A 19,230-nucleotide genomic window follows, 5' to 3' on the forward strand; every position below is an offset into this window, starting at 1 on the left:
GATAGGAAAACTCCTCATTATCATATTTATACATACCTTCCTCTGCATGTTGTAACTATTCCTTCAGCTACTTATTCTTCTTCCTTTCTTTCTTTAACTCGTCGAGGGCACTGATGAGTTCCCCTTCAAGTTCTACTACTCCTTCTTCTTCCTCCTCTTCAAAGTCCATAATACCTTGTTTCTTGGAGTCTCTTTCAAAGGCCATAAGAAGATACTTATCTGACTCATTCTCTGATGGCTCTTCATAGTCTGACTTAGGTTTTGAGCTATCCTCTTTAGAGTAGAACCCCTTCATATTATAGGGCTTTTTCTTCTAATGTGTCTGAGACTTGTTTCCAAATTTTAGATCCTCTTCCCTTTCATCCTTTTCTTTATAAGGGAATTTGGAAGAGAAATGTCCAACTCTTCCATAGTCAAAACACTTAAAGGGAAACTTCCCTTTATATATACCTGAGCCATGCTTCAATTTTATCGCTAGTTGAACCATATCCAAATCAGATTCATAGCTAGAGCAGTCTTGATGATCTTTGTGCTCCTTGCCCTTTCTAGATACTTTGAATGTTGCTTCCTTCGGTTCAGATATTTATATTCCTACTCTCATATCATAGCTTGTGAGAGTACCATGCAGCTGATCCATCTTGAGATCCTTTAAATTAACCATTTCCTCAATAGATGGGATTTTGGCATTAAATCCCATGGGTATAGATCTTAATATTTTTTGAACAATCATCTCTTCCTTGACTTCTTCACAAAGTCCTCTAATCATATTAGTCACTTCATCAACTTTGAGGGAGTATTATTCTATAATTTCATTCTCAATATTTCAAACCTCATTCTAAAAGTCTGAAGTTTCTCTTTCTTGACTTTGTCATCTTCTTCATGACTCTGGTTAATATTTACCCACACTTCCTTAACACACTTACAATGCATAACTTTTACAAGTTCTAATTGACTAAGACCAAAGAGAATTGCATTATTGGCTTCAGCATTGTTCCCATATAATTTTTTACCATCTGCATCAGTGGGAGGAATATCAGGGACATTGTAGTCTACTAGTACTGAAGTCCAAACATTTACTCCCACGGACATAAGATATGATTCCATTCTCACTTTCCAAAAAACATAGTTGGTCCCATAAAATACTGGTATTCTACTTGAGTAAGCCTCTTATCTCTCTTACCTAGACATAATTCATTATAGATCTACCTTCCAGTGTTTAAACTATTGCTGAAGGACTTGGCTCTAATACCAACTGTTGAAATAAGGAATTGTTGGGGGGGGGGGGGGGGGGGGGGGGGTGAATCAGTAATTAAGAAACTCTTTTTTTTTCTTATTATGCTTTTAGTCCCTTCTTATATTATTTAACTCATGAGAGCATTCATTAACAAAAATAGTGAGCCAACAATATTTTAGACACGCATGTTCAAATAACAATCACATGAGAAGCACACATTTGACATAGTGTTTTTCACGTGGAAACCCAGAGGGAAAAAAACACCAATTTTTTTGTTTGTTTATGATATAAATTAAGCACCCACTTAATTACATCTATTTGTTTTTTTCACCCACTCATAGGAGGCACTGACCCCCTTTGGTTAGCAAGCACCAGCTTGCCAAGAGGCACCATCCTCTTTAGTTTATAGGCACCAACCTGCTCTTGCCACTGATCTACTATTTCATATAATTTCAAACTGAAAACATAGGCATGCAATTATACAAGTAAAATACCAACAATGGTTGTTCATAGATTTTACTTCTGCATTCTACCTTCTATGCTCACTTGTAGTAGGTCTCCTCTTGCTGCTAACAGTAATACTTCCTCTACTCTCTTCCTTCTTTGTCAAGGGCTCTGCGCTGATTACTCTTCAACACAACCCTTGCAATTCTCCACATAGTCCTCATGCTGCTCTTGCTTCTGTATTAAACAGTGTCCTCACAGGTGCTCCAACCTCACTGATTCGATGTTATATCTCACAACTCTACACACACACACATATGCTCACCTTCCTATATTTTCCATTATCAGTGATGGTTTTGTTCCCCTGAGGCACTCTGTACAAGGGAGTCTCTCCTCTCTATCCTTTAGTTGCCGATATGTACTTAGGCATGGATTCACTTTCCACTCTTGCATCTTTTGATAGTTTCTTGTCATAGTGCCCAAAATAGAGATGGACCTTGCAGTTCTTCATAGTCTGTCTGCACAGAGCTCCTGTGTTGAGAATTTAATTCTCAAGTGACCTACACACTCCTCCGAGAGCTCCAATTTCATTTATCATTCCATAGATCTTGACAGTTCATAGAGGTGACCATTTTGTTCTTATTTTTCACAACCATTCGTGCACGTGAAACAATCGATTGTTTCCTTCATGCTCTCAAATTCATCTATGCTATAAATGTTGTCCTCGATTTCTTGTTACAAAGTCTTCCGTGGGTTTAGCCCCTTTTAACTACCAACTCCTTTGTACTTGCATTCAATTTCACAACTGTCGACTCATACATCCTTTAATTCTTTGTACTTCCTTATTAGAGAAACTCCATATCGCAACTTCACAGTGGTGCAGTGTTTTGATACTCCTCAATCCTGGTCTCTTTAGCTCCTCTAACGCTCAGCTCCTTGATTATTTCTCCTCCATGGGACCATGAGCTATGACTTGCAGCTTAGCATTGAGGTGCTAAGGTGCTTTTTTTTCTATTGGGGGCCAATCTTCCTTTGCTGCTACTCTGCGCCCTTGGTTCTTTGTATTTACATGACCAAGATCCAACCCAACATCGGAAGCCCCCTCCATCCGAGCTTTTCAATAACCATCTGTTCTAGAGTTTCGATACCTTAATATTCTGATTTTTTGAGCTCCGATATGATGTCATCACTCCATGTGTTATCTATATAGAGATGAAACATGTCACCTTTATCTAGCAAACTAGGGCACCCAATATCATTGAATCAACTTGCGACGTGTCCTGTCGTACTGCAATGTCATGCTGATGATAAATAACACTGTAGCTTATCACAACCAATCTCATGCTAGCCTGTGTCTTGCTGGGAGGAGAGAGAAGAGGGCCCGTAAACCTTAGGATTTGCAACAAAATACTTTATTAATCTTCTTTGGCATTACTCGGCACTTTTAATACTATTGTAACTTCTTAGTGTACCATAGTTGAGAATTTATGATACCCCGATGTCATACTTCTCCAATATTCTGATGCACTAATACATTGACCTCTGATATTCTGATGTGCCGATATGACAACCTCTAATATTACGATGCGTTGATATGCTAACCTCTGATATTCTGATGCACCAATGTCCCAGACCTCTGATATGTCGATATTCCTTCCTTGTTAAGGCTTCACAACCCGAAACTTCAGTAGACAATATCTTTTGATCCAGGAACCCATTTATGAACTTCCACATATCATTAGAAAACGTTTCCAGAGCACTTTGCATTAGATGGCGTCCAATGTAGGCTTTGAGTATATTTTCTACCTATGAGATGGCTGCAAACATTTCTGCTTCTTGACTTTTCTTTACTTTGTGCTTGGACAACTGAAATCTCAATCACCATGGTGATCATTTTATGGCTTCTTCAGTAAGCCTACTACTATGATGATTGTCCACAAGAAGCCTGCAGCTACCGTGAAGTTCCATTTGGCCCATCACTATAATCATCATTTTCTAGCTTCTTCAGTAAGCCTGCTACCATGATGATTTTCTATAAAGCACTTCAACAACCATGGCATTCCTCCCAAACACCCAATCATCATTTTGACCCTTGTTTGACATCAATGCCAACACTTACATAGCCACCCATACACCACCAAATGTCCAACAATGTGTTCCTTTGTGTTTTATTTCTAATATATATTTCCATGGTGTAAACATTCCTCATGCTCAGTTTGAAAGGAAATATTTTCAGAATTCACTTAGTGCTCTGATTTAAATCAGCTGATCATATGTGTTATCTTTTTCCTCTATGGAAATATGAACTCATCAGTGTTTTGATGCTCAATTTGTCCTCTTTCCTCATGCTCCACTCACCCATTCACTACAATGAAATTTGATTTGATATCAATAAGTCTTCCTATCTTGCCTCTATTCGAATTTCATCATATCCCTTATTCACTTGGATCTAAAACAATGATCTGATCTGGAGTAGCTTTACTTTCCTACACTTACCTTTAGACATCAAGCCTAAAACTACCCTTTGATCATCATAGCTAGCCTAAGATCTAGAAAATTTCAGTCATTTAGTTGATTGAGAGAAGAACACAATGAGAGAGCCCTCTCCAAGGCTAGTAGGGCTAGATTCTAGCCTAAAAGTGGTTAGTGGTTACCTCTGCATTTCTCTTTTCACCCTAGAGAAATTTACAAAGTGCTAACACTCCCCAAAAAAAGTATTTACCCTTGGATATGACATTGTCATATTGAATCTTATTGGTTCTTTTAAAGTTGGTTTTGTTGGTACACTTTTCTTTTTTTTCAAGGTCCATTTTTAAGCTCAAAATTATATTAATAATAGGAATTCCATTGAAGAAGAAAACAAGGTCAAGAAGTTGGTAAAGCACCTACTAGAGTGGGTGTTATTTGACCAAATATCTCACCATGTGGGACTTGGTGAATGTGCATTGCTTACAAGGAGTTAAACAAAATTAAGTTGAATATTAGGTACCTCCTGGTCAGGATAGATGATCTATTCTATTAGTTGTATCAAGTGAAATACTTCACTAAACTAGATTTAAATCCAAGTTAGCACCAAGTGTGAATCAAGGAAGAAGATGACATAAAATACTATTTTCAAAACCAAATAAAGTTTGTATAGATGGTTGGTCATGCCATTTGGTATATGTAATGCAAAGGATGCATTTATGAGATTAATGAATGGTGCATTGTACCATTATCTAGATTCATTTGATATTGTTTATTTGGTTGATATGTTGGTTTATAGTGCTACCTACAAAGAAAACATCTCAGACTTGATGCAAGTACAAGATACTTTGAATAAACACCAACTGTTGGAAAATCTCATTAAATGTGAGTTTGCACAATAATATTTGGTGTATTTATGACATGTGATTGGAGGAGGGATCTCAAGACAGATCCTACTAAGATGGAGGCCATCATGAAGTGTCTAGTGCCTAAAAATGTTTTTGGTTATGGGTTTCATTGGCGAAACATTGTACTTGAGGAAATTCATAGATTCATTTTCAGAACTAGCTACACCACTCCACACCATAATAGTGATTGGCAAGAATTTCTAGTGGGGAAAGGGTCAACAGAAGGCCTTTGAGGTGTTGAAGAAGAAAATTAGTCAATTACTACCTCTTGCATTACCAAATTCTGGTCTCTCTTTAAAGTGGAGACATATGTGAGTGGGTATGCTATGGGAGTAATGTTGAAGCAATGAGGAAGGCCTATATGTTTCCATCCTAAAGCATTTTATGGGTGTTGGGTATGTGGTATAAATTTTCATGACTATCCCAACATGCTATAAAAATGAATGATGAAAAGAAGGAAGGTCATAAGGGGGCAAGAGCATCTCGCCTTGTTTGAGGGTTTTAAAGGTAATGCCATCAGAAAAAATTATCAGATGATTTTTGTGTCTACTTTTGGCAGTATTTGGCATATAATTTTATTAAAAGTTATTTTTTGATGCATGGTGGTTTTTCCCATGGTTTTGTACTTTCAGTTAAGGAAATATGATTGTATTATAATCTAGGGTAAATGGATTGTTGGTTCATTTATGTTGCTAGATATATATGTTGTATTGTAACACTATATAGATGAATATATATTGAAAAAAGTCTTGATGGTTTTCTTGATTTTGAGTTTTCAGGACAAAATATTTGTGTTAATGTGTGTATTTTCCATTTCATATTTTATGTTTTATTAATAAGTTATTTTTCGCAATTAATTGTATAGAGTTAAAACCTACAATTGGTATGAGAGTAGTCTTGGATTCAAGGGGACACCTTCATGTCTAAGGTTTTTAGCTTAGGCCCGTGGTAGACCCCGCAATAATTGGAGATCCATAGAAGTGATTCTTATGGTGAAAAATAAATAGAAATAAGTTTAAGGATAGAGATTGATAAATTTAATGGACAAAGTTTTGAGCTGTGAAAGCTCAAAATGGAAGGTTTGTTGGTGGACAAATATCAATGGATCATTGTGGATCTAGGTACTATAGTAGTAGGGATGTCAACAAAGGATTGGATCAAGTTCGATCAAAAGAAAAATAACATAGTATGATTGTGTCTCTCAAATTTAGTTTTATTGAATGTTTCATGGGAAGCTACAAAATAGGATTTGCGGGACAAGTTAGGGGCTTTGTATCTATCAAAGTCCTTAGTGAAAAAATTGTTCCTGTAAAATAAGTTGTATAACATGAGGATGAATGATGGAGGATTTACGATAGAGAGTCTAAATGCCTTCAATAATGTGGTAAGTCAAATATTATATTTTGATATTAAGATTTCAAATGAAGATAAATACACATGCTAAGAAAATATGTACTCACTTTGCTCCTTTACACTCTATTGCTACCAACTACCTTTTCACTAAGTGGTGGGTCAATTTTATTGTATGTCATCTAGCTTTGACTTATGGCCACAAGTGCATCCCTATGGTCATGGAATCCTTTATTAAGTGGGTGGAAGCCATGTCTACTTCCACAATTGATGATATGATAGCATCAAATTCATATTCAATCATAGTATTTCTAGGTTTTATGTAGCTAGGGAAATCATCAGCAAACATGGTACCCATTTTTTAAATGAGACGATGACATAATTAGTAACTATGTTTGGTTTTTGACAACAAAATTAATCTTCATACTACCTTAGGTAAATGGTTAAGTAGAAGTCATCAAAAATATTTTTCAAGACATACTTTAGAGGGTAATTAATAGAAAAAACTCCAAATGGAATTTAATTCTATTTATGATTCTTTGGGCATATCAAACTAGAGTAAAAAAATAATAAGGGATTTACCTCCTTTCATCTTATGTATGGAGTGATGGAGATTTTTCTACTTGAATGATACATATTTATGAAGGAACGAAATGAAATAAAACTATATAAAAAAAACAAAGATACAATGAAAATAAAACTTTAATTCATTAATAACAAAGTACTGAAAATTGTTTACAGAAATAAACTAGCTCAGACGATGGTTGCTTATCTCTGAGAAGAGATATGGTAGCTACATTCCTTCTTAACTATATTACCATGAGGCTCAAAGGCCTATTTGTTATTGAGAAACAATGGAAAACCATAAACATCCAAAAAACTAACCCCGGGAGATGAAGTGGCAAAAGTTTGTGTCCTAGTTGGGGTAAATTGGTATATCAACTTCCCGGGGTTGTAACTTTTCGTATACGATCTTTGTTTGACACATAAGACACCTCATCAGAAAGATCTATTTGAAGACTACAACTTTTGACTACAAATTGATGTCATAGGCTTTGGGTTTGCTCATTTTTCAAAAAAAAAAAAAAAACGTTTAAGGCCTTAAAACGGCTCCTGAAGTTCAAGACCTGAAAAACTACCAAAAACAATAAATTGTGATACAATTAAGGAAATTGAAAGAAACAATGGTGGGGGTCCAGGTGGAATAGGAAGGTAGCTTCCAATATCCACTTGGATCAGTCCTGCCCCCTTAGGAAGCAAGGGTCCCCATTGCATTGAGTGCCTCCATGAGATGGGGAAACTTTTGCTGAGCTTGGTCCCTCATGCGCAAGAGCTGGCCAACTTTGACAACCTGATATAGTTTGATCTTCTATTGGGGACTTTTCTTGATCTCTGTGTCCATGATCTGATCAATTTTGGCATATCCCATGTAGTATGGGTTTAGCTCTATTGGTGTGATTTTTTCTACAATGTCTGATGTGTCTAATAATGGTGGAAAGTATGGCCGAAGGTGGTCCACATTGAACACTCGGTTGAAACCAAGGAATGGGGGAATGCTAAGCTCAAAAGCATTATGTCCCACAGCCTTGGTAATGGTGTAAGGCCCATATTAGAGCAGATTGAGCTTTTGATGGGCTCCGGTAAGGCGTTCTTTTTGCAAATGAAACCAAAATTTATCGCCCACATAAAACTTATGTGGCACCCGGTGTTGATCATGTCGCTAGTTGTACTTGGCATTGGACTTATCCAAGATGTTGTGCACCTACTAGCAGATTTGTTGTATGCATTCAATAAACAAGGTTTCTTTATAAGCCTCAAAATGTACGTGTATTTTGTCTGTTTAGTCACATGAGGCATGGAAATATCAATGAGACACAATGGTTGAAAACCAAAACCCACTTAAAAATAACTACAGCTAGTCGAGCTATGGAGAGCTATGTTATAATTTTGTTGCACGTAAGGAAGGCTCTCATCCTAGGTTTGTGGATGCTTGGAGTTGTACATCCGTAGAATGTACACTATCATCTTGTTGACGACCTCTATTTGGCCATCAATTTGGGAATGGAATGCAGTCGACTTGGTGAGATTAGTGTCTAATAATGTCCATAGGGTAGACCAAAATGTGCTCAGGAACCTGCTATCTCGATATGATATAATGATCTACGAGATTCCAAAATGTACCCATACTAATTCAAAGAAGAGTTTAGTAATGTCCATTGATGTGATACTCTACTTGCAAGTTGCCAATATAGCCATCTTAGAAAATATATCCATGATGACAAATACATAGTCATTACTATGCTTGCTAGAAGGGAGGCCCAACAAATAGTCCATGGAGATGGATTCTCAGGGTTGGCTGGGAATAGGTAGAGGAGTGTATAGGCCTTGCTTCTTGATTGTTGGTTTGGTGATGGCATAGGCAGTGCAAGATCTGATATATTTTCTAACGTCCTCTCATATTTTTGGTCAATAAAAATACTTCTATAGTATAGCCACAATTTTCTCCACACTAAAGTGTCATGTGACCCGACTATAGTGTGCCTCCCAAATCAACTTGGCACGTTTTCTTTAAGGAACACAAAGGTGGCCAACATAACATAATAATGCATCATGGAGGTGGGAATCTGGAACTTGCTTGCTATCCACTAGCATCTGGTATATGGTGGACAACTCTAGATCATTTTGGTACAATTGCGGTCATCCAGAAGTATCATGGCCATAACACTTGAGAACAATAGTCAATGTTACAACTGGGAGCCAAATGAGGCAGTATGGAATAGGATTTGTGCTTCCCTTCTTGTATTTAATGTTCAAGCGGAATGGTTGTATATATGTAGACCACTTCTAATGTTGATCCTTCTACAACTTCCCTTGTGTCTAGATAAAATTAAGGGTCAGTGATCTATGTGGATGAATGTCTCCTTCACCAGAATGTAATGTTTCCTTATCGACACACCTGCATGATGGAATACATCTCTTTATCATAGGTGGGGTATTTCTGAATTGTATCGAAAGTGTCTCACTGTGATAGGTCATCGGATGGCCTTGTTGGGTGAGATCTGCACCAATCACATAATCAAAGGTGTCTATCTCAATTTCAAATGGTTGTTGTAGGTCTGGAAATGCGAGTATTGGTGCAGAGCAAAGGTGGTGATTTATATCAATGAACATATTATGTTGGGACTTGAACTAGAAAAACTTTTCTTTCGCTCTTCCCTTGGTAAGTTGAATCAGAGGCCAAGTGATATGATAGAATCCCAATACAAACCTTCGATAAAAATTGGCAAGGCCCAAAAAACTATCATTAGGGGATTTTTGAGGTATAAAATGGGCCTCCTAAGGAAAATGTACAACCAGAATAAACTTTATAAGAACCAATAGGATTCAATATGATGATGTCAACCATGGGGGATGATTCACCATTTTTGGAGTAAAAAGGTACAAAGATTAAAAAATAATAAAATAATAAAACTACTTTTTCAACTTATCTCCCTAAGCTTTTACTCAAATTTCGAGCAGGAGTACTTGGATGCAACATTTTATTCCTCATTCAAGGAGTACCCATGTTGCATACTTTCGATGGACCCTGCTACACGAAAAATGAGAAATACATGAAAAAACGTAATTGCAATCACGTTTTTCATGTATTTCTCATTTTTCATGTAGCAGGGTCCATCGAAAGTATGCAACATGGGTACTCCTTGGATGAGGAATCAAATTATGCATCCAACAAGTGTTTCCGCTTGAAATTTTAGTAACCCCATACGGAGATAAGTTGAAAATACAAGTTAAAAAAATACTTTTGTCTTTTTTCCATCTAAATTTTGATGATGTAATCTACTCTTATTTTATTATTTCCACTATTATTTTATAATTTCCTTAGGCGACCCATTTTAGACCTCAAAAATCCCCTAATGGAAGCTCTGTCAGAGTGGTCATTGATGGCTAATCCCGAATGACTTGGACTTTATCTAGATCCACATGCATGCCTTTCTCATCAATGATGTAGCCCAAATATTGGACCTGGCTCATGCCAAATGTGCATTTCTCCATGTTGGCACATAGTTTGTGTTGTCAGAGGGTTTGAAGCACCTATCAAATGTGTTGTGGGTGCTCTTCCCAACTCTTTATAAATATGAGGATTTCGTCCAAATATATGACCACGAACGAGTTGGTGAAATGTCACAAGATCTCATCCATCAGCCTCATAAAAGTTGTAGGGGCATTTATTAACTCGAAAGGCATGACCAACCACTCAGAAAGGTCCTCCCTATATTCGAAGGTGGTCTTCCATACATCTGTGTGTTCTATTGGCACTTGGTGATAGCCATACTTCAAGTCGATGTCACTAAAATACTTGGTCCCCTTGAACTAGTTAAGAATTTCATCAATCTATAGTGGGATTAGATACTTGTTCCTAACAATGATTTTGTTTAGTGCACGATAATCAAAGCAGAGTCTCCAGGTTCCATCTTTCTTCTGTAAAATTACATCAAGATTCTACAAGCTGAGGAACTTGGTCAGATGTCCCCAATTTGCAATAACTCCTTAATCTTCCACTTCATTTATTCATTTTTCAAAATGGATCAATGATATATCGAACCATTGAGTAGAGGTGCTCTGAGAGATATCGATTGAATGTTTGACTTAACAGTGCACAGATACCCATGTGGGTGAGGATAATATGCCCCTATATTCCCACAACATTATCCAGTTGCTTCTGCTACGTGGGGGAACCCTTCCTCAGGGCCATGGATATAGCCATTACCTTCGCCTAGCTTTGATAACGAATCAGAAAGAAAACAAATTTCTTATATTCTAGGAGATGATCTTACTGCATTTCTTAGCAGAGATCAAAGAGATGGTGGTAGGTGAGGCTAACTCTAGTATCATGTATAAATTATTTCCCAAAGTAATAATAACAGTGCACGGTTTGGACTCATACATAACATGACACTTTCACAAGTATGGTTGGCCTAATAACACATAATAAAATTCAAGAGGAGCTACATCAGATAGTACCTCATATGTGTAGGGCTTGATGCTATAGGGAAGGCAAAACTTTTGGATGACACGGAGATGTCATCCTTGGTGAAGCCACCTGATGTTATACAATTGTGGGTGTGGTGTGGTCGATAGGCTCAAGTGCTTCATGACCTCTGCTGAAATGAGCTTATTTTGGCTCCCGTTATCGATAATGAACTACAATGGAGATCCCTTCACCCATATTTGTTAGTGGAAGAGATGCTCCCCCTCCTATGGATCTTTGAGCTCAATCTTTTGGATCTTGGTGGTGGTAATGATGGCACTGGGTTCTACGTTAATAATCTGCTTCCCCTTGTCATTCCCCTTATTAGGTTCTGGCTCAGAATAATCATTAGAGAAATTTTGAGGTCTAAAATGGGCCTCCTAAGGAATATTATAAAATAATAGTGGAAATAATAAAATAAGATTAGATTACATCATCAAAATTTAGAGTGAAAAATGAAAAACCTACTTTTTCAACTTATATCCCTACGATTTTACTCAAATTTCGAGTGGGAGCACTTATTGGATGGAGAATTTAATTCCCCATCAAAGGATTACCCATGTTGCATACTTTCAAAGGACCCTGCTTCATGAAAAATGAGAAATACATGAAAAAACGTGATTGCAATCACATTTTCGTGTATTTCTTATTTTTCATGTAGTAGGGTCCATCTGAAGTATGCAAAATGGGCACTCCTTTGATGGGGAATTAAATTATGCATCCAACAAGTGCTCTTGATATAAAGTTGAGTAAAACCATAGGGAGATAAATTGAAAATACGAGTTAAAAAAGTAGTTTTTATTTTTTGTTTTTAATCTTTTATCATTTTTACTCCACAAAATGGTGAATCATCCCCCATGGTTGACATCATCACCTTGAATCCTATTGGTTCTTATAAAGCTGGTTTTGGTTGTACATTTTTGTTTTGAGGCCCATTTTAGACCTCGAAATTTCTCTAATGAACATGCATCAGACTCTAAAGCTTTCAGCTTAGCCACCAACGACTGCTTGGTGCAACACTCATTTTTGTTATGTAGAAATTTTGAATAATATGACACTTATTCACAGAGATTATCTCGATTATACACTGTTGCGGAATACATGCACAATACATAACCTCCTCTACATTGATCATCAATTTAGCAGCATTAAAAACAATGAAACATCAATCGCATGCGCACATTAACACAGTATGTAACCCGGTGAAAGCATACAGCTGAAAACCCCCAACTTTCTGTATATTATAATGATAGAGAACATGTAACAATACATAGTACAATACTCCTCGCAAGTACTCAGTACCATCTCGACCTATTACACACAAACTAGCTCAGATCTGAAGCCTCAAATCTCCTCCACTGTTTGCCTGCCTCCACTGCGCAATCTGCAAGAGAAATCAATCACTCTGTAAAATCGAATTCCCTTGGTATACTACACAAGCCATCATTGGCAATTTCCATCCATGCATGTGCAAATCTCATGCACAACTATAGTCACAACTGACAGCTGTCTTGCCCTTTCACTCACCTCTAACACATGTCTCTGTTAAACTGTCCATGCACTGAGTTAATTGATGTATTCTTTAGTTTCTTTATGAGTTAATAATTAGTGAATTAATTCATAACTAATTCACACAACTCATCACTAGTGTATTCTTTAGTTAGACTAGAACACAACTAGTTCAACCAAGTCAAACTGAACACAACTCCATCAACTCCACAATCAACTCCACCAAACTCAACCACATGAGTTCTAACTGAAGTCCTGCATGCAATAGCTCAACTGACCCACAAGAAAAGTGTAGTTCCTTCTGACAGCTGCATGTGCCACATCTGTAGCTGAAACTAAAGTGCTCCAAGAGGATAAGATAATGTTTATAGTCCAAATATTATTAAGAGATAATAATATTTGACTGTTTTGTTTTTAGCCTGGCAGTCTAAAAATAGAAGTCCATCTATTTTTACCAACATGACCAATCATCCACAAATAGCATCCTGCAACTCATAGACCATGATCCATATTTCTAAAAATAAACTTTGCGCCAAAAATAGCCTACGGGCCCACTTAGTGAAGGCGATTCCTTTCCACTAAGCTCCATAATCTTGTTGCATTTTCAACATGTTATGAGTGGGGATCTTGTGGAATTCACACCACTTTCATGTGTCCTTATTCGTCTTCGTGGTGCCATTATTTTCTTGCGTCTTCGATGGGTTGTCCTAGGTCGCTCCACCTTGGCTTTGTCCTTTGTTTTGCAGTTTAGGGGCACTCTTGCCCTGTTTCTGATTCGCATATCCAAATTCACGCTTCTTTTGTTAATTGTTTTTTCAATCCTGACAGCATATTGTTATACTAAACCAAGCGAGGAGATGTCTAGGAACTTCATTTCTTCCTGAATGTATTTGTAGATACAACCATGGTAATTGAGCACCAGATGTCGCTCAGAGTATTTGATACCCAACTTTGTGGATAGAGTATGAAAAATAGTTGTGAGCTCATGCACATCTTAGTCCCTTTGCTACCTTAGTGTGTTCCACTGTATTTACTCGTCCTCATAGCACGCTATGGGGTAATACTACTCCTTAACAGCATCTTAGAAATATTTCAAAGAGGGGGTGACTACAAACAGAGAGGGTTCCTTAGCCCATTTCTCATAGTAATTTTCCCAACAGTCCTTGACATGGGGGGGCAACCTTAAGTAGTGAAAAAGTAATCTTCTCCCTATTAGATAAACTATGGACCAAAAAATAACTTTCCAACAGATTCAACCATTTATTTACAATATCGGCATCTATTTTACCTTCAAATATAGGGGTATCGAAGTTCACCTGACCCTTGAAGGGGGCAGTGCCTCCAAAGTGATTGTTGGATGAATATGCAGCGTTGGTGGGCATCCACCAAAGGATCTGGGAAATTTTTTCCATCATCTCGTTCCATTACCGCTCAAGGGCTTCTTCGAGCAATAGTTTAATAAGATCTCCTGCTCCCTCGTCTTTCTTTTCTTTTGCCATGGGAGGTCATTAGTGTTTGTGGATACGGTCTTACAAAGGATCAACCACTTCAACCATTTTTTTACAGCCATTTTCATCTATTTTACCTTCAAATATGGGGGTATCGATGTTTACTTTAACCTTGAAGGGGCCAACGACTTCAAAGTGATTGTTGGATGATGATGTATCATCAGTGGGCATCCGCCAAAGGATTTGGGAAATTTTTTCCATAATCTTGTTCCCTTGTCATTCAAGGGCTTCTTCTAGCAACAATTTTATAGGATCTCCTACTCCCTCATCTTTTTTTTTCGCCATGGGAGGTCATCAGTGTCATTGGGGATGGTCTTACAAAGCATCAACCAGTTCAAGTCTCAAATAATAGAGTTGAAGTTCAAGTTCAGGATCAACCTCATTGGGAACATGCAAAAAATAATAGAGAAAGAGAAGACCACTCTAATACCACTTATCCATATTTATGAAGGAATGAAATGAAATACATATATAAACATAAACACAGAGATACAACAAAAACGAAACTTTAATTCATTAATAATAAAGTACATAAAATTGTTTACATGTAGAATGGAAATAAATTAGCTCAGGCTATGGTAGCTTATCTCTAAGAAGAGATCACAAGGGCTTCACTCAATGAACATTTGACATATAATGTGCATTTGTGGCATACTAAAAAATACCCCTAATTTGACTACATATTTGAAAATACCTCTAAAAATCACATTATTTAACCCACTACCAATACAAACCCAATACACCTTCACAATTTAGAAAACCCCTACTTTCACTAGATATTGTAGGTATCTATTTTTTCATTAACTTTTTCTTATACCCCTTTATATATTTTCATTAACTTTGAGCTCTGTTTTGTATAACTACCAATATAAAAACTGTTTACCCCTTAACATATTCTCAATATATTATGTCATTTTTTCCTAAATATATATGCCGCAATAAGAATGCACGTGCTATGGTATTACCCCACAGTGAAGCCCTAGTGGAAGAGATGTGGCAGCTACATGCCTTCTAAACTATTTTACAATGAGGCTCGAATGCCTATTTATTATTAAGAAACAATGGAAAACCCTAAACATCTAAGAACATAACCCTAGGAGATGAAGTGCCAAAAGTCAGTGGGCCCCATTGGGGTAAATTGGTACATCAACTTCGTTGGGTCATAACTTCTGCACATGATCTATTTTTAATGTGTATGATACCTCTCTAGAGAGATCTATTCGAGGACTACAACCTTCAACTAAAAACCTCTGACACATTTTGTTGGTTTACCCTTTTTCCAAAAAACGTTGTTTAGGGCCTCAAAATGGCTCTAGAAATTCGAGACCTGAAAAACTGTCAAAAATAGTAAATTGTGCTACAATTAAGGAAACTAAAAGAAACAATGGTGGGGGCCCAAGTGGAATAAGTGTGTGGCCACCAATGTCCAAATTGATCATTGAATGTGATATGTTTTCATTATAATCAATTGTTGAGATCTTTCATAATACCTTATTTGAGGAGGAATGTCTCATCTATATAAAACACCCCAATGAACATTGTTGATACATGGCTACTACAAATGAGGCTCATAAGCAACATATTAAGGCTCAATATGATAAAATTGTTCATTCTTAAACTTTCTTAGAAGAAAAATTACTTTTGGTCTATGATCAAGATAACAAAAACTTTGGTACATGTACGTCTTAACCCATGTAGGACAACTCTTACATTGAGAGGCATGTTTTACAAAAAAATAGCTTATGAGTTTTTTGATTATGAAGACACCCTTTTGGAAGAGCCTTATAATGGGCTCTACCTAAATAGGTATTATGCATAGGTAGCAATCCTTTGCAATCCCCTTGTACATCTTGTATGTTAATTAGTTTTATTTTTCTTTATTTCACTTTAATTTTTAGTCCATTCTTTTCATGCTTTGTGCTTTATCAACATATGTCATCAAAGACAATGATATATGTAGGATTCATAGATGATGCCAATAAAAGCACTAGGAAAATTGCTTCCACGACTTAGGTGATTTATTCTCCCATGAGCCAAATTATGAAATTAGGTAGAATTTGCATTGGTCATGCGACCAATAGTGTTGCTAAGTATAGTGAAATTATTGAACGTCTTTCTAAATCTATAACATTTAGTATATGGAACATGATTGTCCATTTCGATTCATAATTTGTGGTACCTTGCTTGAATAACATTTATCATTTGTGAGATCATATTATTCTTCAAAATTGTTTGTGGATGAGACTTCTCAAGTACTAATTTGAATTTATCACTTATAATTATGAGCCAAAAAGATTTAATGAGTTGATAACTTTGTTAGTCAATTTTGTTCTAAGTTGGCATTTTTCACAATAATTTAATCAAATCATGCATGTATATAATCATAAAAAACCAATCACATAAATTTATGGATCTATAAGTAGAATCAAAATAATATGTACATGCGATAAAAATGACATGTTATGTCCAAAAAATATGCAATTTCATATACAAAATTTGAATTTACAACCTATTATACAAAATGGGTTTATATCTACTAAGAAAAAGGAGGATAAAATGAATACTACTCAAAATCTAACTCGAAAATTGAAGCTTCCTGCACTCTGTGGTCCTAGATGATTGATGTTTCCAATTTCCATAGGTTCCATTGCCATAGTTGTGGTACTCCTTCCACATGTCTTGACTACCAAAACTGGCCCTAAAGTCCTCTATGTTTCCTTGTACACAAAAAGTACACTATATATCCTTGTAGACAATGGCTACCAAAAGTGACCTAGGGGTCTTCACCTTGTTGATCAATATCTATCACATTTATTCATAAAGGGGGTTTCTAAATCATGAAAAGTAAAGTCAATATATTGTATGTATTGAGGGGTGATTATAGGTGCGAGGGGTATTTGTAGCTTTTGGCGGATATAAAAAGGGGTATTTAGTAAAATAGAGGAATTTTTTACTGGAAAATGTATTATGACAGGGGTTCAACAAAGAGATATTAGGAGATATTTATCAATATATATTCAAAATAAGGGTACTCTTTAATATCCCATAATTGCCACTGTTATGTCATGAGTTCACTAAGTGAAGGTCTGAAGAAATAACCCTAAATTTAGACAAAGCAAGTGTCTCACTTATAGCGGAAATAACACACACCTTTCTAAAATGATCCTACATAGAATTCAAAATTCCAACACATGCACCATTAAATATTCACCACCTGCAAGATAAAAGAGGATAAAAACAAAAGATGTGCTTAGAATGGTAATGGTTTGTCATTTCACCCATGCAAATAAGTCTACTTATGTGTCTCACGAGTAACAAGTTAATGTTAAGAAAGTCGTGAAAGAGGCATGGGGATCGAAGCTACACTTTTTTATTCTAATCAATCCCTTATTCAACAACAATCGAATGATAGTGAGGCAATTTATTTCACCAATATAAATCTATAATACCTGGAAGTTAAAAAAACAGTTTTTTTAAGTAAATATAAAATTTTGTGAACCAAATGATATAATCCATTAGATGAAAGAACAAAAATATTAAAAAGAAATTAAATAATGGTAGAAGAATAAAAAAAATCTCACTAAATATTAATAGGCTTACTTTCATTTTTATCCAATTATCATAATATTTCTTCATTCTTTTTCATATTTTTTCTTTTAATTAAATTTAAATTTAAATAAATATAAACATAAAAGTAAAATTTTATAATACTTTACCACTATAGTTACTTAATCCATAAATTTCACATAAAAACTTTTTAATGAAAATTCATGTTTAATAAGTCTTTTAATCCTTTATTTAATCATCATAAATACAATTCTTCTTTTTTTTATCTATTAGACTAACCTAAGTACCCACGGGGGATTTGAACTGGTGACCTATCGCAAGGAGTGCCTTAACAACGCACCCATTCACCGTCAATCCAAAGCCCCGTGGGCAATTAAATTTAAATTTAAATACATCTAAACATAATAATTAAAATTTTATAATGCTTTACCACTATAGTTTCTTAATCCATACATTTCACATAAAAGCCTTTTAATGAAAATTCATGTTTAATAGGTGTTTCAATCCATTATTTAATCATCATAAAATACATATTCTCAATTAGATTTACATGATTAGATTAAGCAATTTTGAAGGAGGTTGTTTTATTTATTTATTATTCAATTGGTGATATAATTTTTGGGCTACATTGTAATTTAGTTATTTAAAATACATTTTGAATGTATAAATTAATTTAGCTTGTTAAAATAAACATGGAGATTGTACAAATTTTACAATTTCAAATTTATGATTCCAACAATTTCTTATCACCCAAAATTAACTAAAAATATATGATAATTAAATTATCTATATTTTAAATTTTATGTAATCAAAATATTTTTTTCATTTTGCTTTGTTTTTGGTTTGGCTAAAGCCAAGAGCCTACAAAACAAGTTAGCACAAGACCAAAGTATCTGGCAATAGTGAAAGCTTGCCCCCTTAAGAACTACCCACCAGTACATCGAGATGATGTGACATTAGCTAATCACATACAATAATGACTGTCTCCACTACTCTAACAATTATCATATACTAGCACAATTATGATAAGTTTCTCCGAAATATATCTATGAGTAAACCAAAATATTTGGTAAAAGTGAAAGCCAGTCTCTTTAAAGACTTCTCACTAATACATCATCTTAATCTTAATGTGAAATAATGGAATATTAGCTAATTACCAACAATAATGACTGTATCCACTATGAAAATTATGATATATCTCACCATTATGATAAG

The sequence above is a fragment of the Pinus tabuliformis genome, chromosome 6, assembly GCF_031772625.1.
Source record: "Pinus tabuliformis cultivar Carrire ecotype Pingquan chromosome 6, CPIR1, whole genome shotgun sequence".
Taxonomy (NCBI): Eukaryota; Viridiplantae; Streptophyta; class Pinopsida; order Pinales; family Pinaceae; genus Pinus; species Pinus tabuliformis.